The following is a 22992-nucleotide window of genomic DNA, read 5'->3' as shown; positions in this document are numbered from 1 at the left end:
AAATATATTTATGTCTGTCTATATGTATTTATTTGTACATATGAATATAACTATAAGTTTAATGCCTAATATAATATGTATACGAGGATAGGTTAAATGGAAGAAGGGACCATTAGGTCTCAGTTTCGCCCAAATAAAGACCTCTATCTATCTATCTATAAATCAAATCGAGTATCCTCCTGTGCCTTTATAGTAGTAGTATTTAGGGGAGGCGACCGAGAAAATTTGTATCGAAATATGAATAGTCCTTCATAATTTTTAGTGTTCGAAGAACCAAAAATAAATTACCATTCAGCGATGTCTTCATGCCCTCATATTAAACAACAAGTACAGCCTAATGCTAAGTAGTGACTCGAACGTGGATTTCAGCTTTCTAACAGGCAGGAAATTCAAAAAATGCCACCTCCCAATTGTGAGATCGTGTCGATGTTATTTTTTATGCACTGACCATCTTCTATTTTCATCCTTTAAAGGATAATTCCCTCCCCGGACTACAACCTTGACGTGGTGGAAGGGCTTGTGCGTTCCGATGACCCCTAGAGCTGTGCTGGCAGGAGTAATAAAAATTGCTCCTGGTAGGGTCACCCATGCCAGATAGGTCGAAGGTTAGGAGCCAGACGAAAGGTAGTCCACGCAGCGTCTGTTCCTCAGTGAGGCGGCTGCAATGGCGTCTGACCCCAGTGGGGCGGCCAGTAAGTGATGGTGTCACGTTAAAAACACTATTGAGGAAGGCAACGGGAAACCACCTCAATTATCATTCCCTAGAACAATATGATGGACAATAGAGATATTTTGAGTCCTGGCAACCACGGGGCTCGGCCCAATCGGCCGTGTGTCGTGCCCGGCAGCGGGGGAGGCAAGGCTTCCGCGGTCGTCATCCCACGAAACCCTTGCAAGGGAAAACCAGCAGCAGCAGGACAGAAGACGCAGGAGAAGAAAACCAAATTAGTTAGAATAGGAACGTGGAATGTTAGGACAATGATGAGGACAGGGAAATTGGAGAATGTTAAGCGAGAGATGGAAAGGGGAAATATAGATATTTTAGGTCTATGCGAGGTGAGATGGAAAGATAGCGGGGATTACTGGAGTGATAAGTATAGAATAATATACAGCGGTGGGGACGAGAGCCAACGAGGGGTTGCCATAGTATTAAATGAAGAGGTAGAAAGAAGCGTAGTCAACATAGAGCAGGTAACGGATAGAATACTACTAGTGGAGATAAAAGCAGAACCGACGAACTTAGTTATTATTCAGGTATACATGCCACCGAGCAACCATAAGGAAGAAGAGGTCGATAGGATATACGATCAGTTAGAGGACATGATCGCGTGTGTTCCTGCAGGGAAACATTTGATAGTGATGGGGGATTGGAATGCGACGGTAGGCGAAGGAAGAGATGGTGATGAGGTGGGCGACTACGGTTTAGGCACGAGGAATGACCGCGGGGAGAAAGCAGTTGAGTTCTGCAGGAGACAGGGCTTAGTCATCACCAACACTTGGTTTAGACATCACAAAAGACGCAGGTATACATGGAAAATGCCAGGTGACTCAGGAAGATATCAGCTAGATTATATCCTGGTTAGACACAGGTTTAGGAACAGTGTGATAAATTCCCACAGCTTCCCGGGGGCGGATGCGGACTCAGACCACAATTTAGTTGTTATGAAATGTAGCGTACGTTTCAAAAAGATAAGGCAGGGGCGGCGAGTTAGAAAATGGAATGTAGAAGCATTAAATGGGTTGAAAAGGAAGGAATACAAACAGGCGGTAGAGGAAATCATGGAGGATGGCATGGGGCTTAGTACTATCGAAGAAAAATCGGAAAGTTTCAAGAAAGGGTTGCCTAAAGCCGCAAAAGACACTATTGGACACTATTGGAACTATTAACGCTAAAAGGACTAGGAAACCATGGATCACGGATGAGATGATTACAAAGATGGATGAGTGGCGAAAATGGAAGAATGTAAATACAGAGTTAGGCAAAATGAAGTACAAAGAATTAAACAATAAATTGAGGCGGGCAACAAATAAAGCAAAAGAAGCCTGGTGGAAGACGCAGTGCGAGGATATGGAGAGTCTCCAGAGGAAGGGTGAAATCGGTGCACTGTACAGCAAAGTTAAATCGTTATCGGGAAGTAAGAAAGGAAGAGCTATGCTAACAGTTAGAGATAAGGCGGGTAAGGTAATAGTTGACGCAGGAAAGATCCAAGAGAGATGGAAGGAGTATATAGAAGAACTGTATAGTAAAGAACTCAGACCTACAAAGTTAGACATTGAAAAAGAAAATGACGTAGACGAAGACAGCTTAGGTCCAGGCATACTAGACAATGAGATAGAAAGGGCATTAAGGGAGATGAAACTAAAAAAGGCCGTAGGGGTAGATAACATTCCCGTGGAACTTTTAAAATGCTTAGGGAAATGTGGGAGGAAGAGGCTATACGGGCTGATCCGTAGTATTTATGAGGAGGGAATCTGGCCGGAAGACTTTGTGAGATCAGTTTTAGTTCCTATTCCGAAAAAGGTAAAGGCCACGTCATGTGAGGACTATAGGACAATTAGTTTGATATCCCACGCAGCTAAAGTTGTTCTCAGGATCATAAACAAAAGGATAGAGAGTAGGGCAAATGATTACTTAGGGGATGATCAGTTTGGGTTTAGGAAGGGGAGAGGTACGCGTGATGCCATTGCAGTAATGAGATTATTAATCGAGAGGAATATAGAACACAACCAGGAGGTATTTGCCTGTTTCGTAGATTTCGAAAAAGCGTTTGATAGAGTGAATTGGGAAAAACTAATGAGTATTCTGCAGAAAATAGGAATAGATTGGAGGGAAAGGAGGCTAATCCGCAACCTGTACATGTCTCAGACTGCTCAGGTGCGGGTGGGAAACGGGGAGTCAGGATGGGCAGTGATAGGAAGGGGTGTAAGGCAGGGTTGCCCATTATCACCATTGCTGTTCAACCTGTATGCAGAGGAAATGATCAAAGAGGCATGGGAAGAACTCGAGGTAGGAATGAAAGTGGGCGGGGGATTCGTAAAATCAGTTAGATTTGCTGATGACCAAGCTTTAGTTTGTCAGTCAGCCAAGGGGCTGCAAGCATTGCTGAGTGAATTGGAAATTCAGTGCGACAGGTATGGGATGAGAATCAATATTAATAAAACAAAGGTTATGCGATTTTCTAGAACGAAAAAGGCCAAGCTTAACATTAAAATAGGTGGGCAAAAACTAGAGCAGGTAGAACAGTTTACGTATCTCGGTAGTGTTTTGGACCAACACGGTCAAAGTAGTAGGGACGTAAGGAGAAGAATTGCGCTAGGCAAAGAGGCTTTCACAAGGAGGAGGGAGTTGATGACGGGGACTTTGAGTAAGGATGTTAAGAAAAGACTCGTAAAAACTTTGATATGGAGCGTAGCTATGTACGGCGCGGAAACGTGGTCATTGAAGCAGGAGGATGGACGTAGACTGGAGGCTTTTGAAATGTGGGTGTGGAGAAGAATGGAAAAGGTGAAATGGACAGAGAAGAAAACAAATGAGGAAGTACTTGGTATGGTGGGCGAAGAGAGGGGTTTGTTGGGAGAAATCCGAAGGAGGCAGGAAAAGTGGATGAAGGGGGTGATGACCGGCAGTGGGATGTTGAAGACTGTGATGGAGGGTAGAATGTTGGGCAAAAGAGGAAAGGGAAGGAACAGGATAGGGATGTTGGACGGGATGAAGGGAGGAAGAAAGTACGCGGAGATGAAGAGGGACCTGATATAGAGTAGGATGATGGATTTTGTGTTTTGTTAGGAGTAATAAAATATTTGTTTGGTAGTTGTGTCCATCCAAAAACCTACCTTAACCGGTAGATTACCTTAAAAAAAAAAAAAAAGGATAATTTTCACATATTGCCTTTTCCTTTTTGTTCTTTTTTAAACACTTTCCTCAACTTAGTATGCCATGTTGATGAAGTAAAAAATAATGGCGGAAATATAAACCCAAGAATGTTCATACTTATTTTTAACTAGTTGAATTTAATTTTTTTAAAATTATTTGAATGGAGGAAAATTGATTTCAAAATACGTAAAAATAAATTCTGCGGAGAAGTATGTTCTCTATTTCATTCGATGGACGTACAAAAATTCCACCAATTGAATCTGCACGTTTTATTAATTTTTTATATTGCATTCCTGGTGTGTAAACACACCCTAGCAGTGGCATGCAGGATACCATGTAGATAGATGTAAATAAGAATAATATTTCTCGTCCAATGATACCGCAGTGAAGCGTAATTACTATTGTTTCAGCAGAGCGACAAGACGAAATAAAAATGATGACGACTTGCAGCTCATAGTTAACCTAAATTATCTACCCACGAACATAGACTTTCGTTTCAAATTCCATTCAATTTCCAATACGATAATAGGCTTTGATTACTGTTTAATCGAAAATGTCTTCGACGTGCATTTAAGGTCAACAACCTCTGTTTTTCTTTCCAAAGTTCATTGTTTTTATCTCATGGTTAAGTCCATTTCGCGTCTTCGGAAGCCAGCGTTATTATTACGCAAAACTCTCAATATATGCATTCGTATGGGCATGATAAAGTCAAGATAATGTTTCACCATCAATTAATTACCTGCTTCCGCAGCCAACCCAATAAAAACCCTTTACGCAAGCGAGTTATTCCGTAAGGTCTCGAAATCGCCATTCATCTACTATAAAGAAGTTGTGATGTCACGGTCTAGATAATTCCCATTGTTGTGTATATAAGTAAGGATTCATTCACACCAGGACGCCAAATTTTTCGTCATCGTCCAGCTATCCTCGACAATTGCTACTCCTACTTGAATAGCACACCCGATTTGTTTTCACATTGCTGCAGACCGGCGAATTTTCCAGCGATAAGTAGCAATTTTCCCCAAAGAGTCCATAAAAAGCAAAGCCAATGAAGTTTGAAGTTTTTCGGGGCTCGCTAACGTAACAAAAAAACAGCTATACGTATCCGTTTCCATTGCACCACGTAATAATCGTAGCACTGCGATGAAGAAGTTGAAATGGAATTAAATTGAGAGAATATCAAATCTAAATGTCTAGAGGAAATGAAAATAATACTCAGGGAAAAAAGCGAAAAGAGGCAGATGAAGATCAAATAGCCCATTCGTGAAAGTATAATTAAATGCAGGCATTCTGGAACCGAGAGTAATGGACCTCGGTGCCAAATACAAAAAATAAGAATGTATATAGAGAAAACATTTTACCATATCAATCATTGATAAAATTAGTCTATCAATACAGTACCAATATAATATAAAACGTCACTTTAGCTCTCGCAGTATTTTCCATCTATTTAGTTATTTAATCTAAGAATATTAGCACAAAGGCCTGCTTCGGATGAAAGAATTTCGTAAAATTTAAAATGTAAAAGTTGATGAGATGAATAGATGGCAAAAGCAAAACTTGGGAGAATTACTTTTTTGCGCAAACAGTATTTGATGGTTGGGTGAATTCTTCTCGGGTCTTCCACCGAGTCAATGTCTCCATAGCTGACAGCTATGGAGACATTGACTCGGTGGAAGACCCGAGAAGAATTCACCCAACTCATACGCCGGGAAAGCGCCAGATCTTTCAGTATTTGATGGTAACAATTTTGACTTCCTATCTCTTAATCCGATCCTCTTGAATACCTTACACACCTTGGTGTGTGTATCGTTTATACTACACGTATGTGTATGTGCTTACATGTATATATTCTGCCAATTTTGGAGACATGATATCTTTACCGCGGGTCGCGGTAATCTAAGGGTAGAGCGTGGGACTTCTGACCGGAGGGCCCCGGGTTCGATTCCCGGGCAAGGCACGCTGGGCACCGGCAGCTCCACCCAAGCTTGGTGATTTTTCGGGTACCAGATCTTCCGGGGAAACCATAACTGACACAGGGAAAGGAACTGGCCCCCCTACCCTGATGTGTGAATTTCATACGCCCTCGCGGTTAGTCGGGGTGGGCTCGATCATCACCTACCAAACCGACCTTCGGGTTTAGTACTGTGTTTATGGTTATGGATATCTTAACCCCGGACAAGAAGCAGGATTGAAAACACTAAAACTGTTTTCAAATGAAAAATTATTTGTAATATTCGCCATTTATGTAAATAATTACGCGTTTCTGAGCATGACATCATTTACAATTAAAGTGACGTAAGTACTACAAACGCCGTTATTGTTTTTATTAAATGAATATTGTTTAAAATGAAATGAGAAGCATTTCAATTTGTTTTTTTGTTGTAAAATATGTAGTTGTGGTTTCCTCAACTCTGATTCTTGGTATGCTATTTGTAAAGATACGTGTAACGTCTCATAAATGGATTTTTACTCTCCAAGGCGCTTATGTGAATCACAAGAATTGCAATAAAAATATTTATCAGGGAAATTCGAATGGCAAGCGCTAAACCGTGGGAAGTCGCGGGTTCTCAATAATGAGAGATCATGTTATTTTTCCAAGGCAAGTTTGATTGTAATACTTGGGACTTGTGTGCCACCTGAAATTGTTTATCTGAACATGTGCGTTTTAATAACAGTAATAAACCAATTTCAAGGGATTGATAATGTCTCCTAATGGCTGCGCGTCGAAGAGTTCGATTCATCATCGACTCGCAGTTGAAGTGTGCCAATCTTTCACCGGGTCGCAGAAACGTGAGAGGACCTGCAAGTAATTCTGAATGCTATGGGTCAAGTCCTTTTGGATTATAACACGAGCATCAACAAGAAGATAACTAAAATCCTAGTTCGTGGAAGGTAGGTGCGGAAGGCAGATATCAAAATTCGAAGAGTGAAACTATACCAAGTGGAATCTCTTATCTGCCTGCACAGCAGTATAAATTGAGATGGAATAAGTTCGACCGTTACCAAGAGAAGACGAGCTCAATGCAAGAAGGCGTTCGTGAAGACGAGGCAACTACTATCCCCAAAGAACCTAAGGTTACAAGCAAGGAAGCAGTTCATCAAAACGTTCGCATGGATCTATATATATTGTACAGAGAAATATTGGTTAAATAGGGCCGTGAAGAATACACGAAGACGCTATTGAAAATGTCTGGAGGAGAATGCTGAAGATTAGATGAACAGACGAAATGAGGAACGAAAATTTTTATAGCGCAGAAGAAGAGGAAAGGACTAAATAGCAAGAACTCTACGGCAAAGGAGCTTGATGCTCTTGATGCTCTTGAGCTTGATTCTACCACGCTCTTGTAAGGCCTCATTTAGAATACGCATGCAGCGTGTGGGATCCGAGTGAAAAAGGTCTCATTCGGGAAATTGAGAAGGTTCAACGCCGGGCATCCCGTTTAGTAAAAAATTCCTACGATAAAACGCAAAGCGTCACCGAAATGCTCATGGATTTGGGGTGGGAATCATTGGCTGAAAGACGATTCAATGCAAGATTGAAATTATTAAATAAATTTAGATCCGCATGTTTCAGCACCGAGGTCTCGCAAATTATTCGTACTCCTACATACATTGGTCGCTTGGATCATTCATATAAAATTCGGGAAATAGATGCCAGAACTAGCCGACTCAAGGACTCCTTCTTCCCACGGACAATACGGGATAGCAACTGCAGGGTTATAGATAGCAAAAATTCCACTTGCCACCCTCAGCGTCTAAAAAATAATTAGTTGTATTGGATGAAGGGATTTTTGCATGAGTGTGTGCGCTTAACACCCCCCGCCACACGCCCTTGCGGCGGCTTGCGGGGTATTATGTAGATGTAGAATACTGAAAGAGCTCGAACCCGATATTGCATCCTTTTTAGGATACATATTAAACAATTCGATGTTGGAAGGCATAGTTTATCTTGATTGGAAAATAGCTAAGGGCAAACCTATCTTTAAAATTGGAGGCAAATAATACCCTAGTAATTACCTACTAATATCTATAACCTCCCTCTCCTCTAAAATCCTCGAACAATATCATTGTTAGCAACGTCATCGCTTTCCTTGACACTCAAAACTTATATATCTTACAAAACTTATATCCAGTAAACAACACCGATAAAGAAAGGATAGATTCATTGAAATGTTGTTGGGGTTTTCACACACGATATCCTGCAATCGGGGAAACGAACGAACAAGTAGATGCGATTTTCTTGGATTTTTAAAATGCTTTTGATTAAGTCCCACGCGACAAATTGATACAATAAACCTCAAACCCAATTGAAAAATAAAACCGCATGTTTCAGCACCGAGGTCTCGCAAATTATTCGTACTCCTACATACATTAGTCGCTTGGATCATGCATATAAAATTCGGGAAATAGATGCCACAACTAGCCGACTCAAGGACTCCTTCTTCCCACGGACAATACGGGATAGCAACTGCAGGGTTATAGATAGCAAAAATTCCACTTGCCACCCTCAGCGTCTAAAAAATAATTAGTTGTATTTAAATGCATGCTCTTCCACTAACCTTATGTGTTTTGCTATAATAACCCATTCTTTCCGAATGACCTCATTCGTGTTCTGTTCATCTGTTTTTAAGTTTCCCTTTCAATCCCTCGTCCCTCTCCGCGGGGGCAAATTCCTGCTACCTGCAACGTTGGGTCGCATTCCCTGCATTTTAGAGACTCTGTGGGGGTAGAGTGTTTCGTGGTGCATTTTCATGTGGTGTTTCAATTTCTTGCTTGTTGTGTTCTGGCTTCCGTGGTGTAGGATGGCTTTCGTGCTGCGTCATGGGGTGCAATTTTTTAGTTGTTTTGCGGTACATGTGTTTGCATGAGTATTGGATGAAGGGATTTTTGCATGAGTATGTGCGCTGCTGTGGGTGTAATTTTCCGTGTTGTTTTTTTTTGCATGTGGTATTTTTCCTTTTTACGGTTGGTGACCTAACACCCCCCGCCACACGCCCTTGCGGCGGCTTGCGGGGTATTATGTAGATGTAGATGTAGATGCACGATGGATTAGTTAAAAACGTAATACCTGTAGATAGTAATAACAAAGGGAAAACTACATTAGAAAGACCAAGAGACAAGTACAAAAGACAAATGAAGGATAATCAAAACAAGATAGACGGCCATGGGATGAGGGAATTCATAGAGAAGAATTGAGACCTGCAGTAAACCAACCTTAGGATTGAAATTGTGATTATGATAAATCGTACACCTACGTCCCCCTTGCACTTACTGAACAGTCAATGCCGTGAATACCTTGTTAGATAAATACCGTTGTTTTCTGAAACAGTTAACATGGAGTTCCCTCTCTATGCTTGGGTCTTTATTAAGGATTAGTACCTCTTCAGTTGGTGCTTGATTTAAGATCACCATTCATTATCTTGAGGTACAATGGCTACAATATTTGGACGAGGGATTTTACACAAAGTGTGGTTCACGTTTCGGGGTTCACTCAATAATGAGTCGTGGTTGATAATTTACCAATGGCGTAGCCGGGAATACATCAACAATTAGGCACTGCTAATACGACAGAGCATTCATGTTGTATTGCAACTAATTTCTGACAATTAAGATTTTTACATTTATTTCGTGTTATTATGTCCGATTTTTGTTTTATCGAATGATAGTCCTCAATTGTAGTAGTTGCAGTTTTTAGGGAAGGCGACCGACAGCTAAGGTAATTTGCGCCATTAGGGAAGGATGGGAAAGGAGGAAGGGTAGATAGAAACCTGGCGTCGGCATTACCCTAATTTAAACGACAGACGCCAAGGGGTCCGCAGTTTAACGTCCCATCCGACGGACGTCGTACTCACTCAAAGTGCTCTCCACAAAGCACCTCAAGTAGGAATGAGGATATCGCTGAAAAATATTTGTTTTCTCCAGGATTTGAACCCGGGGCCTCTGGGTGAGAAGCTTACACGTTAGCCATCGCACCATCCCGATCGTCTTAAATTATTAGAGTTTAAAGCTGAGAGAGAAGAGATAATCGTATCGCCATATTACATTGGTAGGTTAGACCAAAGTAGTAAGATGTGAAAGACTCCGGATCCAATGTTGATATTCACTTTCTATTAGTAGTAGTTGCCTACCAACTTAGGGTAAGTTTTTGATGGACCCTGGCAATAAACGCTACCGAAATCTTAAGTCCTAAATAACATCACACAAAATATCGCCAAGTCCCGTAATGTTACAATAATGCACTCATTAGCTGTGCATAAGTCCTACTTCCCTTAATTTCATACTATATAGATAATTTTTTTCTTCCTCTTGCAAAATCAATCGTTGTCCCCTCCAACATTTCGAGACCGTTGCATAAAGAAACGTAATTTACGGCAAATAAATAAAAAATACGCTCAATTGTTGAGAACCAGAACCACACCCTGCCAGACGCCCTCGTGGCGGCTTGCTGGGTGAGATATAGGTGAAAAGATATTAAAATCTTTTTACGTGCGTTTAATCCGCACCACGTGTCTAATCTTTTCTTCCGTCTATATCTCGCTTAGTAAACATTCTGCCCTATATCTATCTTCCTCAGTCTCACTATCGTCTCCGAGTTGTGCGCATCGGTTGAAGTAGTTTTTTTATATATTTTTTAATAATTCGACTCAGGTTCAGGCCATGAGTAAATGCGCAGTATGTCATGGCAAGGCGTCGCGCATTTGGACCGATAAAGTGATCGCGTGCAGTTCGTGCGGTGATATTTTTCACTCAAAATGCGCAGGCGTGAGAGTGTCCGACCTACCCATCATCACCAATCCGTGGTCCTGCGTGGCGTGCGGCTCCAAAGGAAGGGCCCGGGCATCTCCCGTAGAACAACCACGTAAAAAAGGCTTTGCAGATGTCTTGTACTCGTCAAACCACATCGACGGCGATTTGCCTAGACAGCGGGTTGAGAAGAATTGCAAAACAGAGTTGTTGAAAGCAATTGAATTCTGCCGGGATACTATCGCTGCTAATTCTTATAGAATCTCTGCCATTGAGAACAAGGTCCGACAGATTGAGTGCCTCAAGGAGGAAAACACCGACTTCGAAATTCGTGTTGCGACTCTGGAGACTACTGTCAACATGCTGGAGGAGGACATCTTGATGAAGTCGCTGGAAAGCCTCGGTCTTCCAGCAGACGGTAAACTTGGTCATGAGTTAGCTGACGTTGCTCCTGCCCTCAGACTGAAGCCAGAGCCTGATCCGTTAGGCTCTGTACGGAAGATGGAGAGGCGTCATTCGTCAGCTGAACCTCGTCAAACATCCTCCATCACTGTAAATTTCGTACGCCAAGATGTGACGGACGATTTCCGACAGAATATAAAGGTAAAGAAAATTCTCTCAACTGAAGGTTTTTGTTGGTATGATCCTACAAAAAACAATGTAATGTAGCCGAATGAATCCCTTATTTTTTTAAACAAAGAATATAATATGACCTGGCAAGGGATCTCAAAAAATTCTTTTAAAGTTAAATTTGGGTTCCATTAGTAACGGTCCCATTTTTTATGGCGCAAAAATTGTGATCCAGTTGTCCATATTGAACGCCCTTCGAAGGTAAGCGAATTTGACTAATAACGGTAAATTTTGAAGCGTAATATATTCTATTTTTGCCAGTAAATGTGTTGTGGTTTTAATAATATTTTGGTGTAACTGTTAACCACATTGTAGAGGCTGTAGAGACCAAATTATAATATGACTATGACAGTAATGCATAATAAAGTTGGCGGAGGAGGTATGTTCTTCATCCATCACAGTTTAAATTTTAAGGTCCTAGTGACCTCAGCATTTGTTTTGAGTTAATCTGTATTGAAATAGTTGATATGTCATACGTATTGCTCCTTCCAATGTTTTCACTGGCCTCCAGAATTTGGCCGCTTTGAAGAGTTTAACTCGTTCCATTATGACCTATTTCAACTATAAAACGACATCGTAAAGTGAATAGGGACTTTCGACCCTAGTCAACTCTAGCTGAACAGCCAATAAAATACAATTCGCTTTTCCCTTGGCGTAATCAACGCTAAAAAGACCGCAAACCCCCTTTATAAAAATTATATACTGATCGTTGAGCCAACGGCATGCGGAATAGATCTCGTCATATAATGTTAAAAAATATACTGATAGTAAAATATACATCATCAGTATTACTGTTCTAAGATGGGTTTTCATGCAGCCATCCATCCTCTCTATTCAGTGTTGATTCCCTCACTCCCACCACTAATACGAGTAGTATACCTGTTTTAAAACCTTATCTATTTGACCCATTTACTCGTCTCTTGATCTTCCTCGCGGGATCTTGCATTCAATTATATCCCCTCTTATGATGTTTGTAACGAAAACATTTTGTCTCTTAGTGGGTTCAATCCTTCTGGTTATTCTTTGCCCTAAAGTTCTTCACACGGTCCTTTCCTCTTCTGCTCTTCTATACCCTTTCTCATACGTCACTTTGTCAGTCCATTTAATCTATAGCATTCCCCTCAAGTAAAGTATGCTAGCATATACATGTAGACAATTATATTTACTACAATGCCGGTACTTACAATTATACTTATATGGTGTATACTTGTATACATACGGAAATGGTGCCCTGTAGGCCACCGCCAGGGTGGGGCAGGGGGTGATTACACACCGGACAACTCTTCCCCCCGAGCGCGGTCGGACATCGTAATTACGATCCTTCATCCTTTTTGGGAAAAATGACTACTTAAATCGAGCTGTTCTACTCTTAATCTCTTTAATTTAACTGACATGATCTTTCATATCATAGTACGATGGGGCAAATAATACATTTTCAACATCACTGCTAAAGAGACGGTCCTTCCAATTTATGCAATATATTTAATCTATAATTTAATCTTTGATCTGTGAGTGATTCCCAGTTTAGCTCCTGTAATAATTTTGATACGCCACTCAGAGATAACAAAGTTTTACAAATCTATCTCCTCGACGTTGCATGTGACCTTATTCGGCAATCAATCCAACTTCATGAGGTTACCATATACTAGCAGCATATTCTAAATTAGGCTTAACCCATGAAAAATAACATTGCTCTTTAGGCTTCTCGTCACATTTCCCAAATACTCTTATGATAAATTCTGATTTTATTTGAGCTTGTCTACATGTTCCCCGTTTATATGATAATGCATGTATTAATTGAATTGCTACACATGTATTGTCAATGTGTGACGATGGGTTAGGTCGTAGAAAAGGCTCCATAGTCTCAATCTCTCCCCAAAATAAAGACGACTATCTATTTATCCATCTATGCATATGTTTCACCCAGGAGAGGTTTTGAGTGATGGTAACGTCTATAGATGTAATCAAGTCTATACTTTCTCCATAGTTCGTTATCCGTGATGCAGGAGGCGTTCAGGAGGGAACAGGTATCATTCCATAAATTCGTCACTACGCACTTTTCTAAGTTTCATTCTAATTTCTAAGTGTCGCACCAACGTTATACAGTATTTACGTCATCTGTTAAAGCTACTTTATCCTCAGGATTTTAGATATCTCTGGAACAACTGCATCGTCGGCAAATAAACGTATCTTACTCTTAAACTTGGAGTTAATGTCGATAAGGTAAAGGAGTAAAAGAGTCCTGATAATACTTCCCTGGGGGAGCCCCTGAAAATACTTCCATTGCATTAGAGCGAGTGCCATCTATGATTACTTTTTGCATCCGACCATTCAAAAAGCCTTTAATCCAGCCCAGGATATTTTAATCTGTACCATAGGCGTCTATCTATGTGAGTAGTTCACTGTGGGGTTCCTTGTCGAAAGCTTTTTAAAATCTAGAAAAACGTCGTCACGGACATTGCTCTTTCCCGGACCAAATATATAATGAACAAACAGCGCAAGTTTTGTCTCACAGGATTTATACTTTCGGAAACCGTGCTGGATTTTTATCAATAACTCTTGACTATCAAGGTGTCTATCTCTCACTATCGAACTAACAATTTCATATTTTCCATGACCTTGCGTGATATGGATGTGAGGGGAATAAGTATGTAAATACTCAGTTCATCTTTATCTCCATTTTTAAATGCAGCGATTACATTAGCCGTTTTCCAGTCACTGGGAACCTTGTGATCTACTCGGGACTTCTTGCGTATGATTTATAGGTACGGTGCAATTTCCCACGCTAGTTCCTTAAATTTACAAGATCTGGTATTTGATCGAGCCTGGAGGATTTGATAGGATTAATATTTTTCAGCAAATTTCAGAATCCTGAAATTTCAAAATCGCACGTCGGTAATCGGAAGCGATTTGGTAAGCTATCGGAATCATTGGGTGAGAGAATGGTGAAAACGCTTTGAAAGAAGAAATTTAATAAGTTGGCCTTTTCCGAACTGCTCGTTGTTCTTTCGCCTTTATCGGTATTGAGTGAATTAGCTTTAGTACTGTGTGATGGGTTGGATTTTAACCAATTTTCTGCAAACCTATTTAAAGTTGGCCTTATTTTTTTTGTTTTGGGATTCTGTGGTACATCTCCCATGATATGATAATTCCAAGAAACTGCGGGGGATGCCGTTCTATAGGCGGCGAGTGAACGGCTAAGTGTGTATAGGCTACTGGCCGAAGAGTCCTGGATCACACCTCCGATTGATGTTACTCGAATCCCCCAGCTCCATCTGACAACTGTGAGTTCCAAGGTGCCAGGTCTTCCTGGTAAACTACATCAAATACAGGGAAGAGAATTGGCCCTAACCCAATGCACCCATTCGCCTATCAATCGCAGACTAAATTTCTGGTTGGACACTGTGGTTAGCAAAACCTTCATTCTCTCATATCTTCCGCAGTTTCATTGATTACATGCTTGATTTCAATTGTGTTATCACGCATATAGACACAGAACTCATGAACTTACACATCCACACTTTCTGCACTACTGCCTAAACACTTACGTCTCGCCACACCTTTCATTCTCCCTTCCATAACAATTTTCAGAATCCCGCTATCTCATCCATCTTGTTTTCCCGCCATCTTAAGATTTACCCATCAGCAACTCCCTATCGCTTCACGACACATCAAGCAGTTCTTAGTTGGCCTCTCCTCCGCGCACCTTGCTAATTCCATACCTCAGATAAACGAAGACTTCGATAAGAAACTCCTCCTTTGCCTTTCTGGAAAAAATTTTCGTCGTCATGTCATGCTTCGAGTCATATTATAAATATTGCTTGATGTTTTCTTTACGTCTCTGCTTGTCTATCAACAAAGAATCCTCACTTTTCGCAAATGTTTGGATTGCTAATTATCGTTTTCTTCTGATTCACTCAATGGCATTGACCATTTTCGTTCAGGAAGCAGTCCGCGGACATGTGAGTTACTCTGCTCTAATTTGAGCCTAACGTTAACTGTGTACAGGCACGCACTGGTCTACCGTTTCTCAGTGCGAAGGGACACGTTAACAGCGAGGCAAACACTGACTCATGCTGCCGATTCTGTGCCGGACACATTAAATTGCTTAATATCTCAGCCACCGCTGTCCTTATTTTCTTAAACCCCGAACACAGAAAGGCGTATCTCCCGTCACCATTGAATATTTACGAAATTTTCGAGTGTTTATTCTCTCTATAAAGTTTTACAATGGGTCAAGCGGGGAATGGAATTTCCTGCTGCTTCTTCGTAGAATTGAATGAAAACAATCAACGCTAATTAATTCTTGCGTCACGCTCATTCAGCTCATGGAAATTTCGTATCGCAATTGTTCGCTATATTTTTTTTATTTAAAGTTTTTCCGACCGGGATAATATTAAAATTTGTTTAGGGGTGTGCAGAGTGGTGCGGCGAGGAGTATCCATTCCTTTTTCTTTCCTAGACGAATCCTTGCGAGTATCACGGTCGAATTGCCTTTTGTTCCAGATAATTAGAATAGTGGTCGTTGACACCCTTCTTTCAGGCAGCATTAATTAAATAATCCTCCTGCCTCACGTGAAGTGGAACCCGAGGAGAAGGGTTTGAAAAAGATGAGCACGTAAATTTAACTTAAATGCGAGACAGAGAAAACCCATTATTAAATGAAACAATGTCCAACAATTCATTCGTAATAATTCGCACTTGAAAATATTATTTCTCGCCCTTTCTCCCCGCGATATCACGCAACTAACAGGAGTTGATAACAGGTTGCGTGACAGTGCGGAAGAACATGAAAAAGTCTAGTGACAGTCAGGGTAAGCATAGTTGAATACATTGTCGAGGTAAAATCATTGGTAAACCTTAGCAGGATAATAAAACGGTGGAATGAGTTTCGATTTTTTCGTTAAATTATGAATGCCACAGTTCCATTAACCCGCACTTTGTACTTATAATTTTTAAGTAAATGCTACATAGTAGCGTTGATTTTCGATACGTTGTCGTTATATTGTGTCAAATCCAAGAGTGGTTTCCATTTCCCTAGTTTGTTCCCAACCCGAAGGATGTTGAAAGCCTATAAAATATGTTCTAAATTTGTTCTCAGAAATTCTGCGTTTTACCCTGAAGCAGGTGTTAAAAATGTCTCCGAAATTGTTTTTTTTTTCAATCTTTAGTTAGGTATCTTCAAGTGGCTCGCTAGTAAAACATTTACACCATTCCTGTGTCTTGAACATTGAAAACACTTTTTCTTACTGAATCCCCTGTAAGTTATCAGCTGAAGATTGAGGCTTAGATCAGATTAGAATGAACCATTCTCAGAGTACATTCCTCACAACCTATCTTCTGCCAGCACAAACCACGTGTGCTAAAGTAAAGTGTTTGGCTAATCTTAATTAATTCTTGACCTGTATACACCTAATATACGTGGTTACTGCACTTCTATTAACTAACTTCCGGGTAGCTATGGTTTACGGTTGCTAGCTATTAGGAGAGATCTATAGCTAAGATCATCTCCTAGTTTTTTCCTGTATTCCTGAAAAAAAACTATAGGCTGCAGAGGGATAGGAACTGGCCCCACTTCCCTGATGTGTGAATTTCTTACGCAGGTTGAGTTTAGCATTGGGTGAGCTCAACCCTCACCTATCAAACTAACCTTCGGATTGATAACTGTAGTTTATCGCGTTCCCTCTAAAGGAAATTTCATGATAAACCGGCATTTATATGCTTCAGTCGCAAAACCTTTTTCGTGATTTTTATCCGAGTGTTGTAACGCCGACGGAGCGTCTTGAGGGGTATGCGTGAGAAAAAATTCGTAAGGCTCCTTTTACGCTCTCTCGCCACAACCAGTCGTCATTGCCGAACACACACGCACCCGGTCAGGGAAATCCCGCGAAATGAGAACCTTGGTTGCCCATCTTAAGATCAAAGAAAAAGGAGTCCTTTATTTCTCCCTGCGGAATTTACGGGTGAAGGATACAGTAAACTTTCATCGTGTACGGTGTGTGAAAATTTCCCTCCCAGTTTCCCCGGGTACCCATTTTTATCCCATTTGCTTAATTACCAGGACCCATTTCGTTTTTATAGAGACCTGGTTGGAGTTGCGTGAGTGCCTTAACACAAAATGATGAAACCGTCATAATCAGACACTTCTGACAAAGATTGTAGACATCTCATTTGAATGATTTCCCTTTTATCAGAAAAGGGCTGAATAAAATTCTTCTGGTTGTATTTTCCCCCCTCGCTTGGATCAAGAAATGATGAAGATTTTCCCGAAATCTCTAGGAGAGAACGGTAACCTTGCTTTTTTCTTGTCACCTGTTCTTGCCGGCATAATTGGCTCTTTACTTAAATGGTAAAAACGTATTTGAACTTTGCTTGAGATTTATCTCATAAACCACGTAGATGCAATTACAATGTAAAAGCGCTATTGAAGAATCATAATAGCAGTAAACGACCACGCTAGAGAAAAAAAGTTTTTTTCCTTTGTAATTCTAAACAGCGTATCAAGTTGCCATTATTTCATTTAACTTTAGCTGTACAATAATTTACTTGCAGCTCGTGACGCATTCGTAGAGAAATATCTAACATTTAGATGCCTAAGCGCATGTGCCTGTTTCTAATAATATCTTAATTACTTGAATTATTTAGCATATTGATGTTAAACTTACAAATAAAAATCTTAATTATTGAAGTTGAGAGCATGTTGTTAAATTGCCTCCTGCCGCACACCCTAGCGGCGTCTTGCTGGCTATTGCGTAACTTTACAGTAAGCGTTTGATAAATTCAAGATAGTCTTCGAAATTCCCTTTTCTATCCTATGGCTGTAACTAATTTAGAATAGTTATTAAGACGCTTGGGTCATTACTCATTCCTACTTTTTTCGACTTTCTAATTACGCATATATCTCGATGTAGTTAAGCTTTTTCTGCACTTAGTGACTCTCGAAAAAATCTAATATTTAATGTCATGTTTAAAATAAGATTCGACTGTTTTTGCCCTCGTTCGGGGCGTTAATGGCCCATTTCCGTCAACGATGGAGTCACTTAATAATTAAGGTCGAAAACAAGAAAGGTTTTGAAAAAATAAGAAAATTTGAGAAAAAAATTGTAGCGAATGATTTTTGCCCCAAAACAAGATCTGCTGCGGTTCTTGGGACCTTGCGATGAGGCTACTTTTTACAGAGTGGGAGAGAGAGTCTTTTGGAAAGTTACGTGTTAAAAAGCTATTATGGAGTTCTCGTACTCCACGGAAGAGAGGAGTTTTGGTGTGTCGTGTAAGATCAGTATATTGCCACATTAATTATGAGCACGTACTATGCTGTCCAATTACTTATTCCCCTGAAACACAACACTTGTGTCAACGTCTAGGTGTTATCATCGGTGTCGCATTAGTTTTTCATTAATTTTGGCTTATGCTTTGTCTAGCGTATTACATTATCGAGTACATATCCTGAAAGTTTTCAATATTCTTTTACTCATTTTTTGCTCTATATCGGGTAAATTCTCAAATTGCATGGCAAAATAATGAATTGAGAAATTTTTGGAATTAATTGTTAGAAAATATGGGAGATTCCCTAGTATGCACAGCAATTTTGTCCCCGAATATTTTTAGGCATTCTGTTTCCTGACTAAACACGATAATACCTGGTAAACTTATAATCGGTATGAATTCACGAGCTAAGTTAAACGTTAAAATAGAAGGGCAAAAACTTAAGCAGCAGGTGGAAGGTTTTACTTATCTCGAAAGGGTTTGCGTACCATGGCACTCAAAGTAGTAGGGTCATAAAGAAGAAGTAGGTAAAGTAGTTTTCATTAGGAGGTGGGAGTTGTGATAGGGAGGTTGAGTAAGGTTGTTACGAAAAAATATGGGAAAACTTTGGATATGGAGTGTGGTTTTGGAGTCGGGAACATAGTCTTTGAGACAAGGTAATATGCCTAGATTGTCGGCCTTTGAGATGTGGGTGTAAGGATAAAAAAGGTGAAACGTACGGAAAGGAAAACGAATGAAGAAGGACCGTGCATAGGGTAGGAGGTGAGATAATTGTTGGGAGAAATCCAAAGGATGCAGGAAAGGCTGATGTGGAACAATCTGATTGGTGATGGAATGTTGAAGACTGTGATAGAGAGAACGCCAAGGATAAGGGTGGACATGTTGTACGGAATGAAGGGAGGTATAATAATGCAGAATTAAAGAAGGGTTTGTTTTACCGTGGTCTGTCTATTTGTGTCTTGTTAGGCGAGGTTAATATCATTGCGGATGCTCAGTCCATCCAAAATCTACGTTAAACGTAGGACCATCAAATCATGATGAAATCACGGTTTACTGGATAATTTGGTGTATATATATATATACAATACACAGTAACACACAATATAGAAACACAAAAAAAGAGAACACTCACACGTATTTTCTTGATATTTCGACGGAAACAATCCGTCTTCCTCTGAAGATATAGAAGTAATGCATTATAGTAAGCATATATATATATACATACATACGAGGGTCATCCGGAAAGTAGTACCCGTTCGTGCCGCATGAAGTGCTGACGACGCGAGTAGCCGCTGGACGAGGTCAGATAGCTTCAGTGGCTTGTCTGCCTTCTCTGAGCCAAGTTGCGTGACGCTAGCATTGCCTGTGTTGTTTCTGTGATTGTTTACAATGTTTAAAAAAATTGAGAACGCCGCCAGTTGTGAAGTGAGGGCAGTGATTAAATTCCTCAATGCAAGAAACGTTCGCCCATGTGATATTCATCGCCAATTAAAGGAGGTGTATGGAGACAATGTAATGGACGAGTCGTCTGTTCGGCGGTGGTGTCGCAACTTCAACATGGGGAGGGGGAACACACACGACGATGAGCGTTCGGAGAGACCGTCTGTCATTACAGACCAACTGGTGAGCTCAGTTGACGAATTCGTGAGGAACGATCGGCGCGTCACAATTGATGACATCTGTGAGCATTTTCCCAATGTTTCTCGAACAATTGTTCATGAAATTGTTAAACACCATCTGCATTATGCAAAAATTTGTGCAAGATGGGTCCCTCGCGTATCTCAATGAGCTGGCGGCGAAGGACTATGCAGCAGGAATACAGAAACTTGTCACACGTTATGACAAATGCCTTAATTTGCTTGGAGATTATGTTGAGAAGTAGTTTAAAGTATCCTCTTTCAAATAAAATTTTTTATGTTTGTTAATATTTACTTTTGTGTCTTTATTTCACGAACGGGTACTACTTTCCGGATGACCCTCGTGTGTGTGTATATATATATGTGTGTGTGTATATATGTATATATATATATATATATATATATATATATATATATATATATATATATATATATATATATATATATATATATATATATATATATATTAAACCTTATATATATAAGGTTTAATCGGTTTAGTAGGTGATGGTAGAGTTCACCCAGTACTAAGCCCTATACGGCGTGTGAAATTCACACATCAGGGTAGGGGCGCCAGTTCCTTTCCCTGTGCCGGTTATGGTTTCCCAGGAAGACCTGGAACCCGAAAAATCACTTTAGCTTGGGTGGAGCTGCAGGTGCCCAGAGTGCCATGCCCGGGAATCGAACCCGGGGCCCTCCGATCAGCAGTCCAACGCTCTACCCACTGGACTACCACGACCCACATATATATATAAATATATATATATATTTACATATATGTATACATATATATATATATATATATATACATATATATATGTATATATATATATATATATACATATATATATGTATACATATATGTGGGTATATATATATATACATATATGTATACGTATTAAATGTCTCAGCCCTTTCACTCCTTCAAGCGACCTGTTAAACATCGTTAATGTAAACTCACTGTTGACAAACATCGGCGTATTCTCGCCGATGTTTGTCAACATTTTTCCCCAAGGTCTGTTACAGTTCGTTAACATGCCTCGCTATCAGTCAAGGTTCACCTTTTCGTAAATAAAGCTCACTTTTACCTGATGGTGAAAATATAGTTATACAGTTTTCGTGGATTGGTAGTCATCATAAGGGTGAATTTGGAGATGGTATCTGTTTCCATCTTCCGTGGTTGCGTGCCGGAATTTTACCCATAAATTGATATTTTCTGAGATTCCACGCTAGAGTGTTCGTGAAATTAATATTAATTACTTAATTAACTTCTTCACACTATCTACCCCCGACTTGAGAAATGGTGGGAAGCAAGTCTCTTCATACTTGATGTTGGGACCGTCCGTGGTTAAATATTTCTTTTCGTCAGTTTCGTATTGTAAAAAAATAAAAATGATGGAATGATCTTGCAAGGATTTCACTAATCTTTATGTTTTATTTTCTTCACATCGATTGTTTTTTAATGGTATCAATTCTCTAATGTTTTTGCTGACTTTTAAATATTCTTGGACAAATTAACTGCAATCCAAATGATCAACACTGGATGTGACATTGTCCTTCTCCACAAAAAATTCAATCAGCTACACTATGAATATCGAACGTTATCAGGGCGGTATTACCTTTTTCTAGTTTCTGGGATAATATATTTGCCTCAATAATTTCTTCATAATTGAGATAAAACTCAAGGTAATAATGAAAAGTTATTGTAATGGTGTTACTATTTGTTCATTATAATGGTCGAATTTCGCCATATCATGCCTAAAACGACGTAAAACTCAAAGGCTTTTGGAACTCCATTGCAAATTCATGATTTTGTCACTAATTGTCCTACTTATTCGAACATTTCAAAGTCGAATATATCGTCATAAGTTGTTCATTGGGACGGAATTCAGGTACTATTTGCTTTCCGAGACCTCAATCACAACAAAGTTGAGACAAAATGATTCATACTAATTGCTCTAATTTCGGTGTCATGATACCGCCAATAATCGCTGATCACATCACATGCATCGCAGCGCAGACTTGAAGTAAAATAAAATATGAACAAAACTTTAATCATAAAATAAATGGGTTCGAGTTAAGCTCTTGATAACGGGCCAAATGCGATCATTTTAGTATTGACATAAAACCGTACATTGACGGTACACGAAAAAGAAGAATATGCGAGTCAGTATTGAGGGAACTAGGTTTTATTTAACGGATTGTAAGAAAAGGTAACAAAAAACTACAGAGGTGTAAACGGTTTCGTTAGGTTGCATTTGGGTGAGCTTAAGAGTGAGTGTGTCTTCGTGAAAAAATGGCGGAGAACGAATTAGGATTGAGGCTATTTAACCTGTAATAATGTGAAAGAAGGACACCCATCATTGTGCAGGTTTATTAAAGACTACTTCGGTTATTGACATCCAACCAATTAGGACGTGACTTCACCATCTGCACCGCGGTGCCGAACGATCGTCGATGACCAGCACGCGAGGGTTGAGCCAAAAGTCCTTCTCGAGTTCAGATGAAGTCACTTCTAATCATCCTCGTGGCGAATGGTCCACTCAATTTGTGACGTGAGGGCACAGATACATACTGCAGATATGATCTTGAGAAATAAGAAGTTATTATTAAAATTGGACAATTAAGTTTCACAAATACTTTAACGTTTAATAGCGATGCGAGAGCTAGAAATGTGCAGATATTATCTGTAGAGAAATTTAACTGTATTATCATATTTTTCCTGTTCGCTTTTCCAGTTAATTTTCTTTGTAGAGCGTTTCTCGATTTCATAAATGAAGTGCCTTGTAACTGACTAAAAATATGTTCCAATTCCTCCTTACAACCGATTTATTGATT

General features: G+C 39.9%; 2 non-coding genes across 2 annotated transcripts; both read right to left on the bottom strand.

Annotated features, from left to right (window-relative positions):
• Positions 1-20820: 20820 nt before the first annotated feature.
• TRNAS-GCU (transfer RNA serine (anticodon GCU)) lies at positions 20821-20893 on the bottom strand. Its single transcript has one exon. It is a non-coding gene; the product is annotated as a tRNA-Ser (tRNA).
• A 1666-nt stretch (positions 20894-22559) lies between these two features.
• Positions 22560-22759, bottom strand: LOC139687187 (small nucleolar RNA U3). Its single transcript, XR_011700617.1, has one exon. It is a non-coding gene; the product is annotated as a small nucleolar RNA U3 (small nucleolar RNA).
• Between the last annotated feature and the right edge of the window lie 233 nt (positions 22760-22992).

The sequence above is a fragment of the Hetaerina americana genome, unplaced genomic scaffold, assembly GCF_022747635.1.
Source record: "Hetaerina americana unplaced genomic scaffold, ioHetAmer1.1.p SCAF_178, whole genome shotgun sequence".
In the NCBI taxonomy this organism is placed as follows: domain Eukaryota; kingdom Metazoa; phylum Arthropoda; class Insecta; order Odonata; family Calopterygidae; genus Hetaerina; species Hetaerina americana.
Note: the sequence above shows the minus strand (reverse complement) of the source record. Positions and strands in the feature narration are given on the sequence as shown.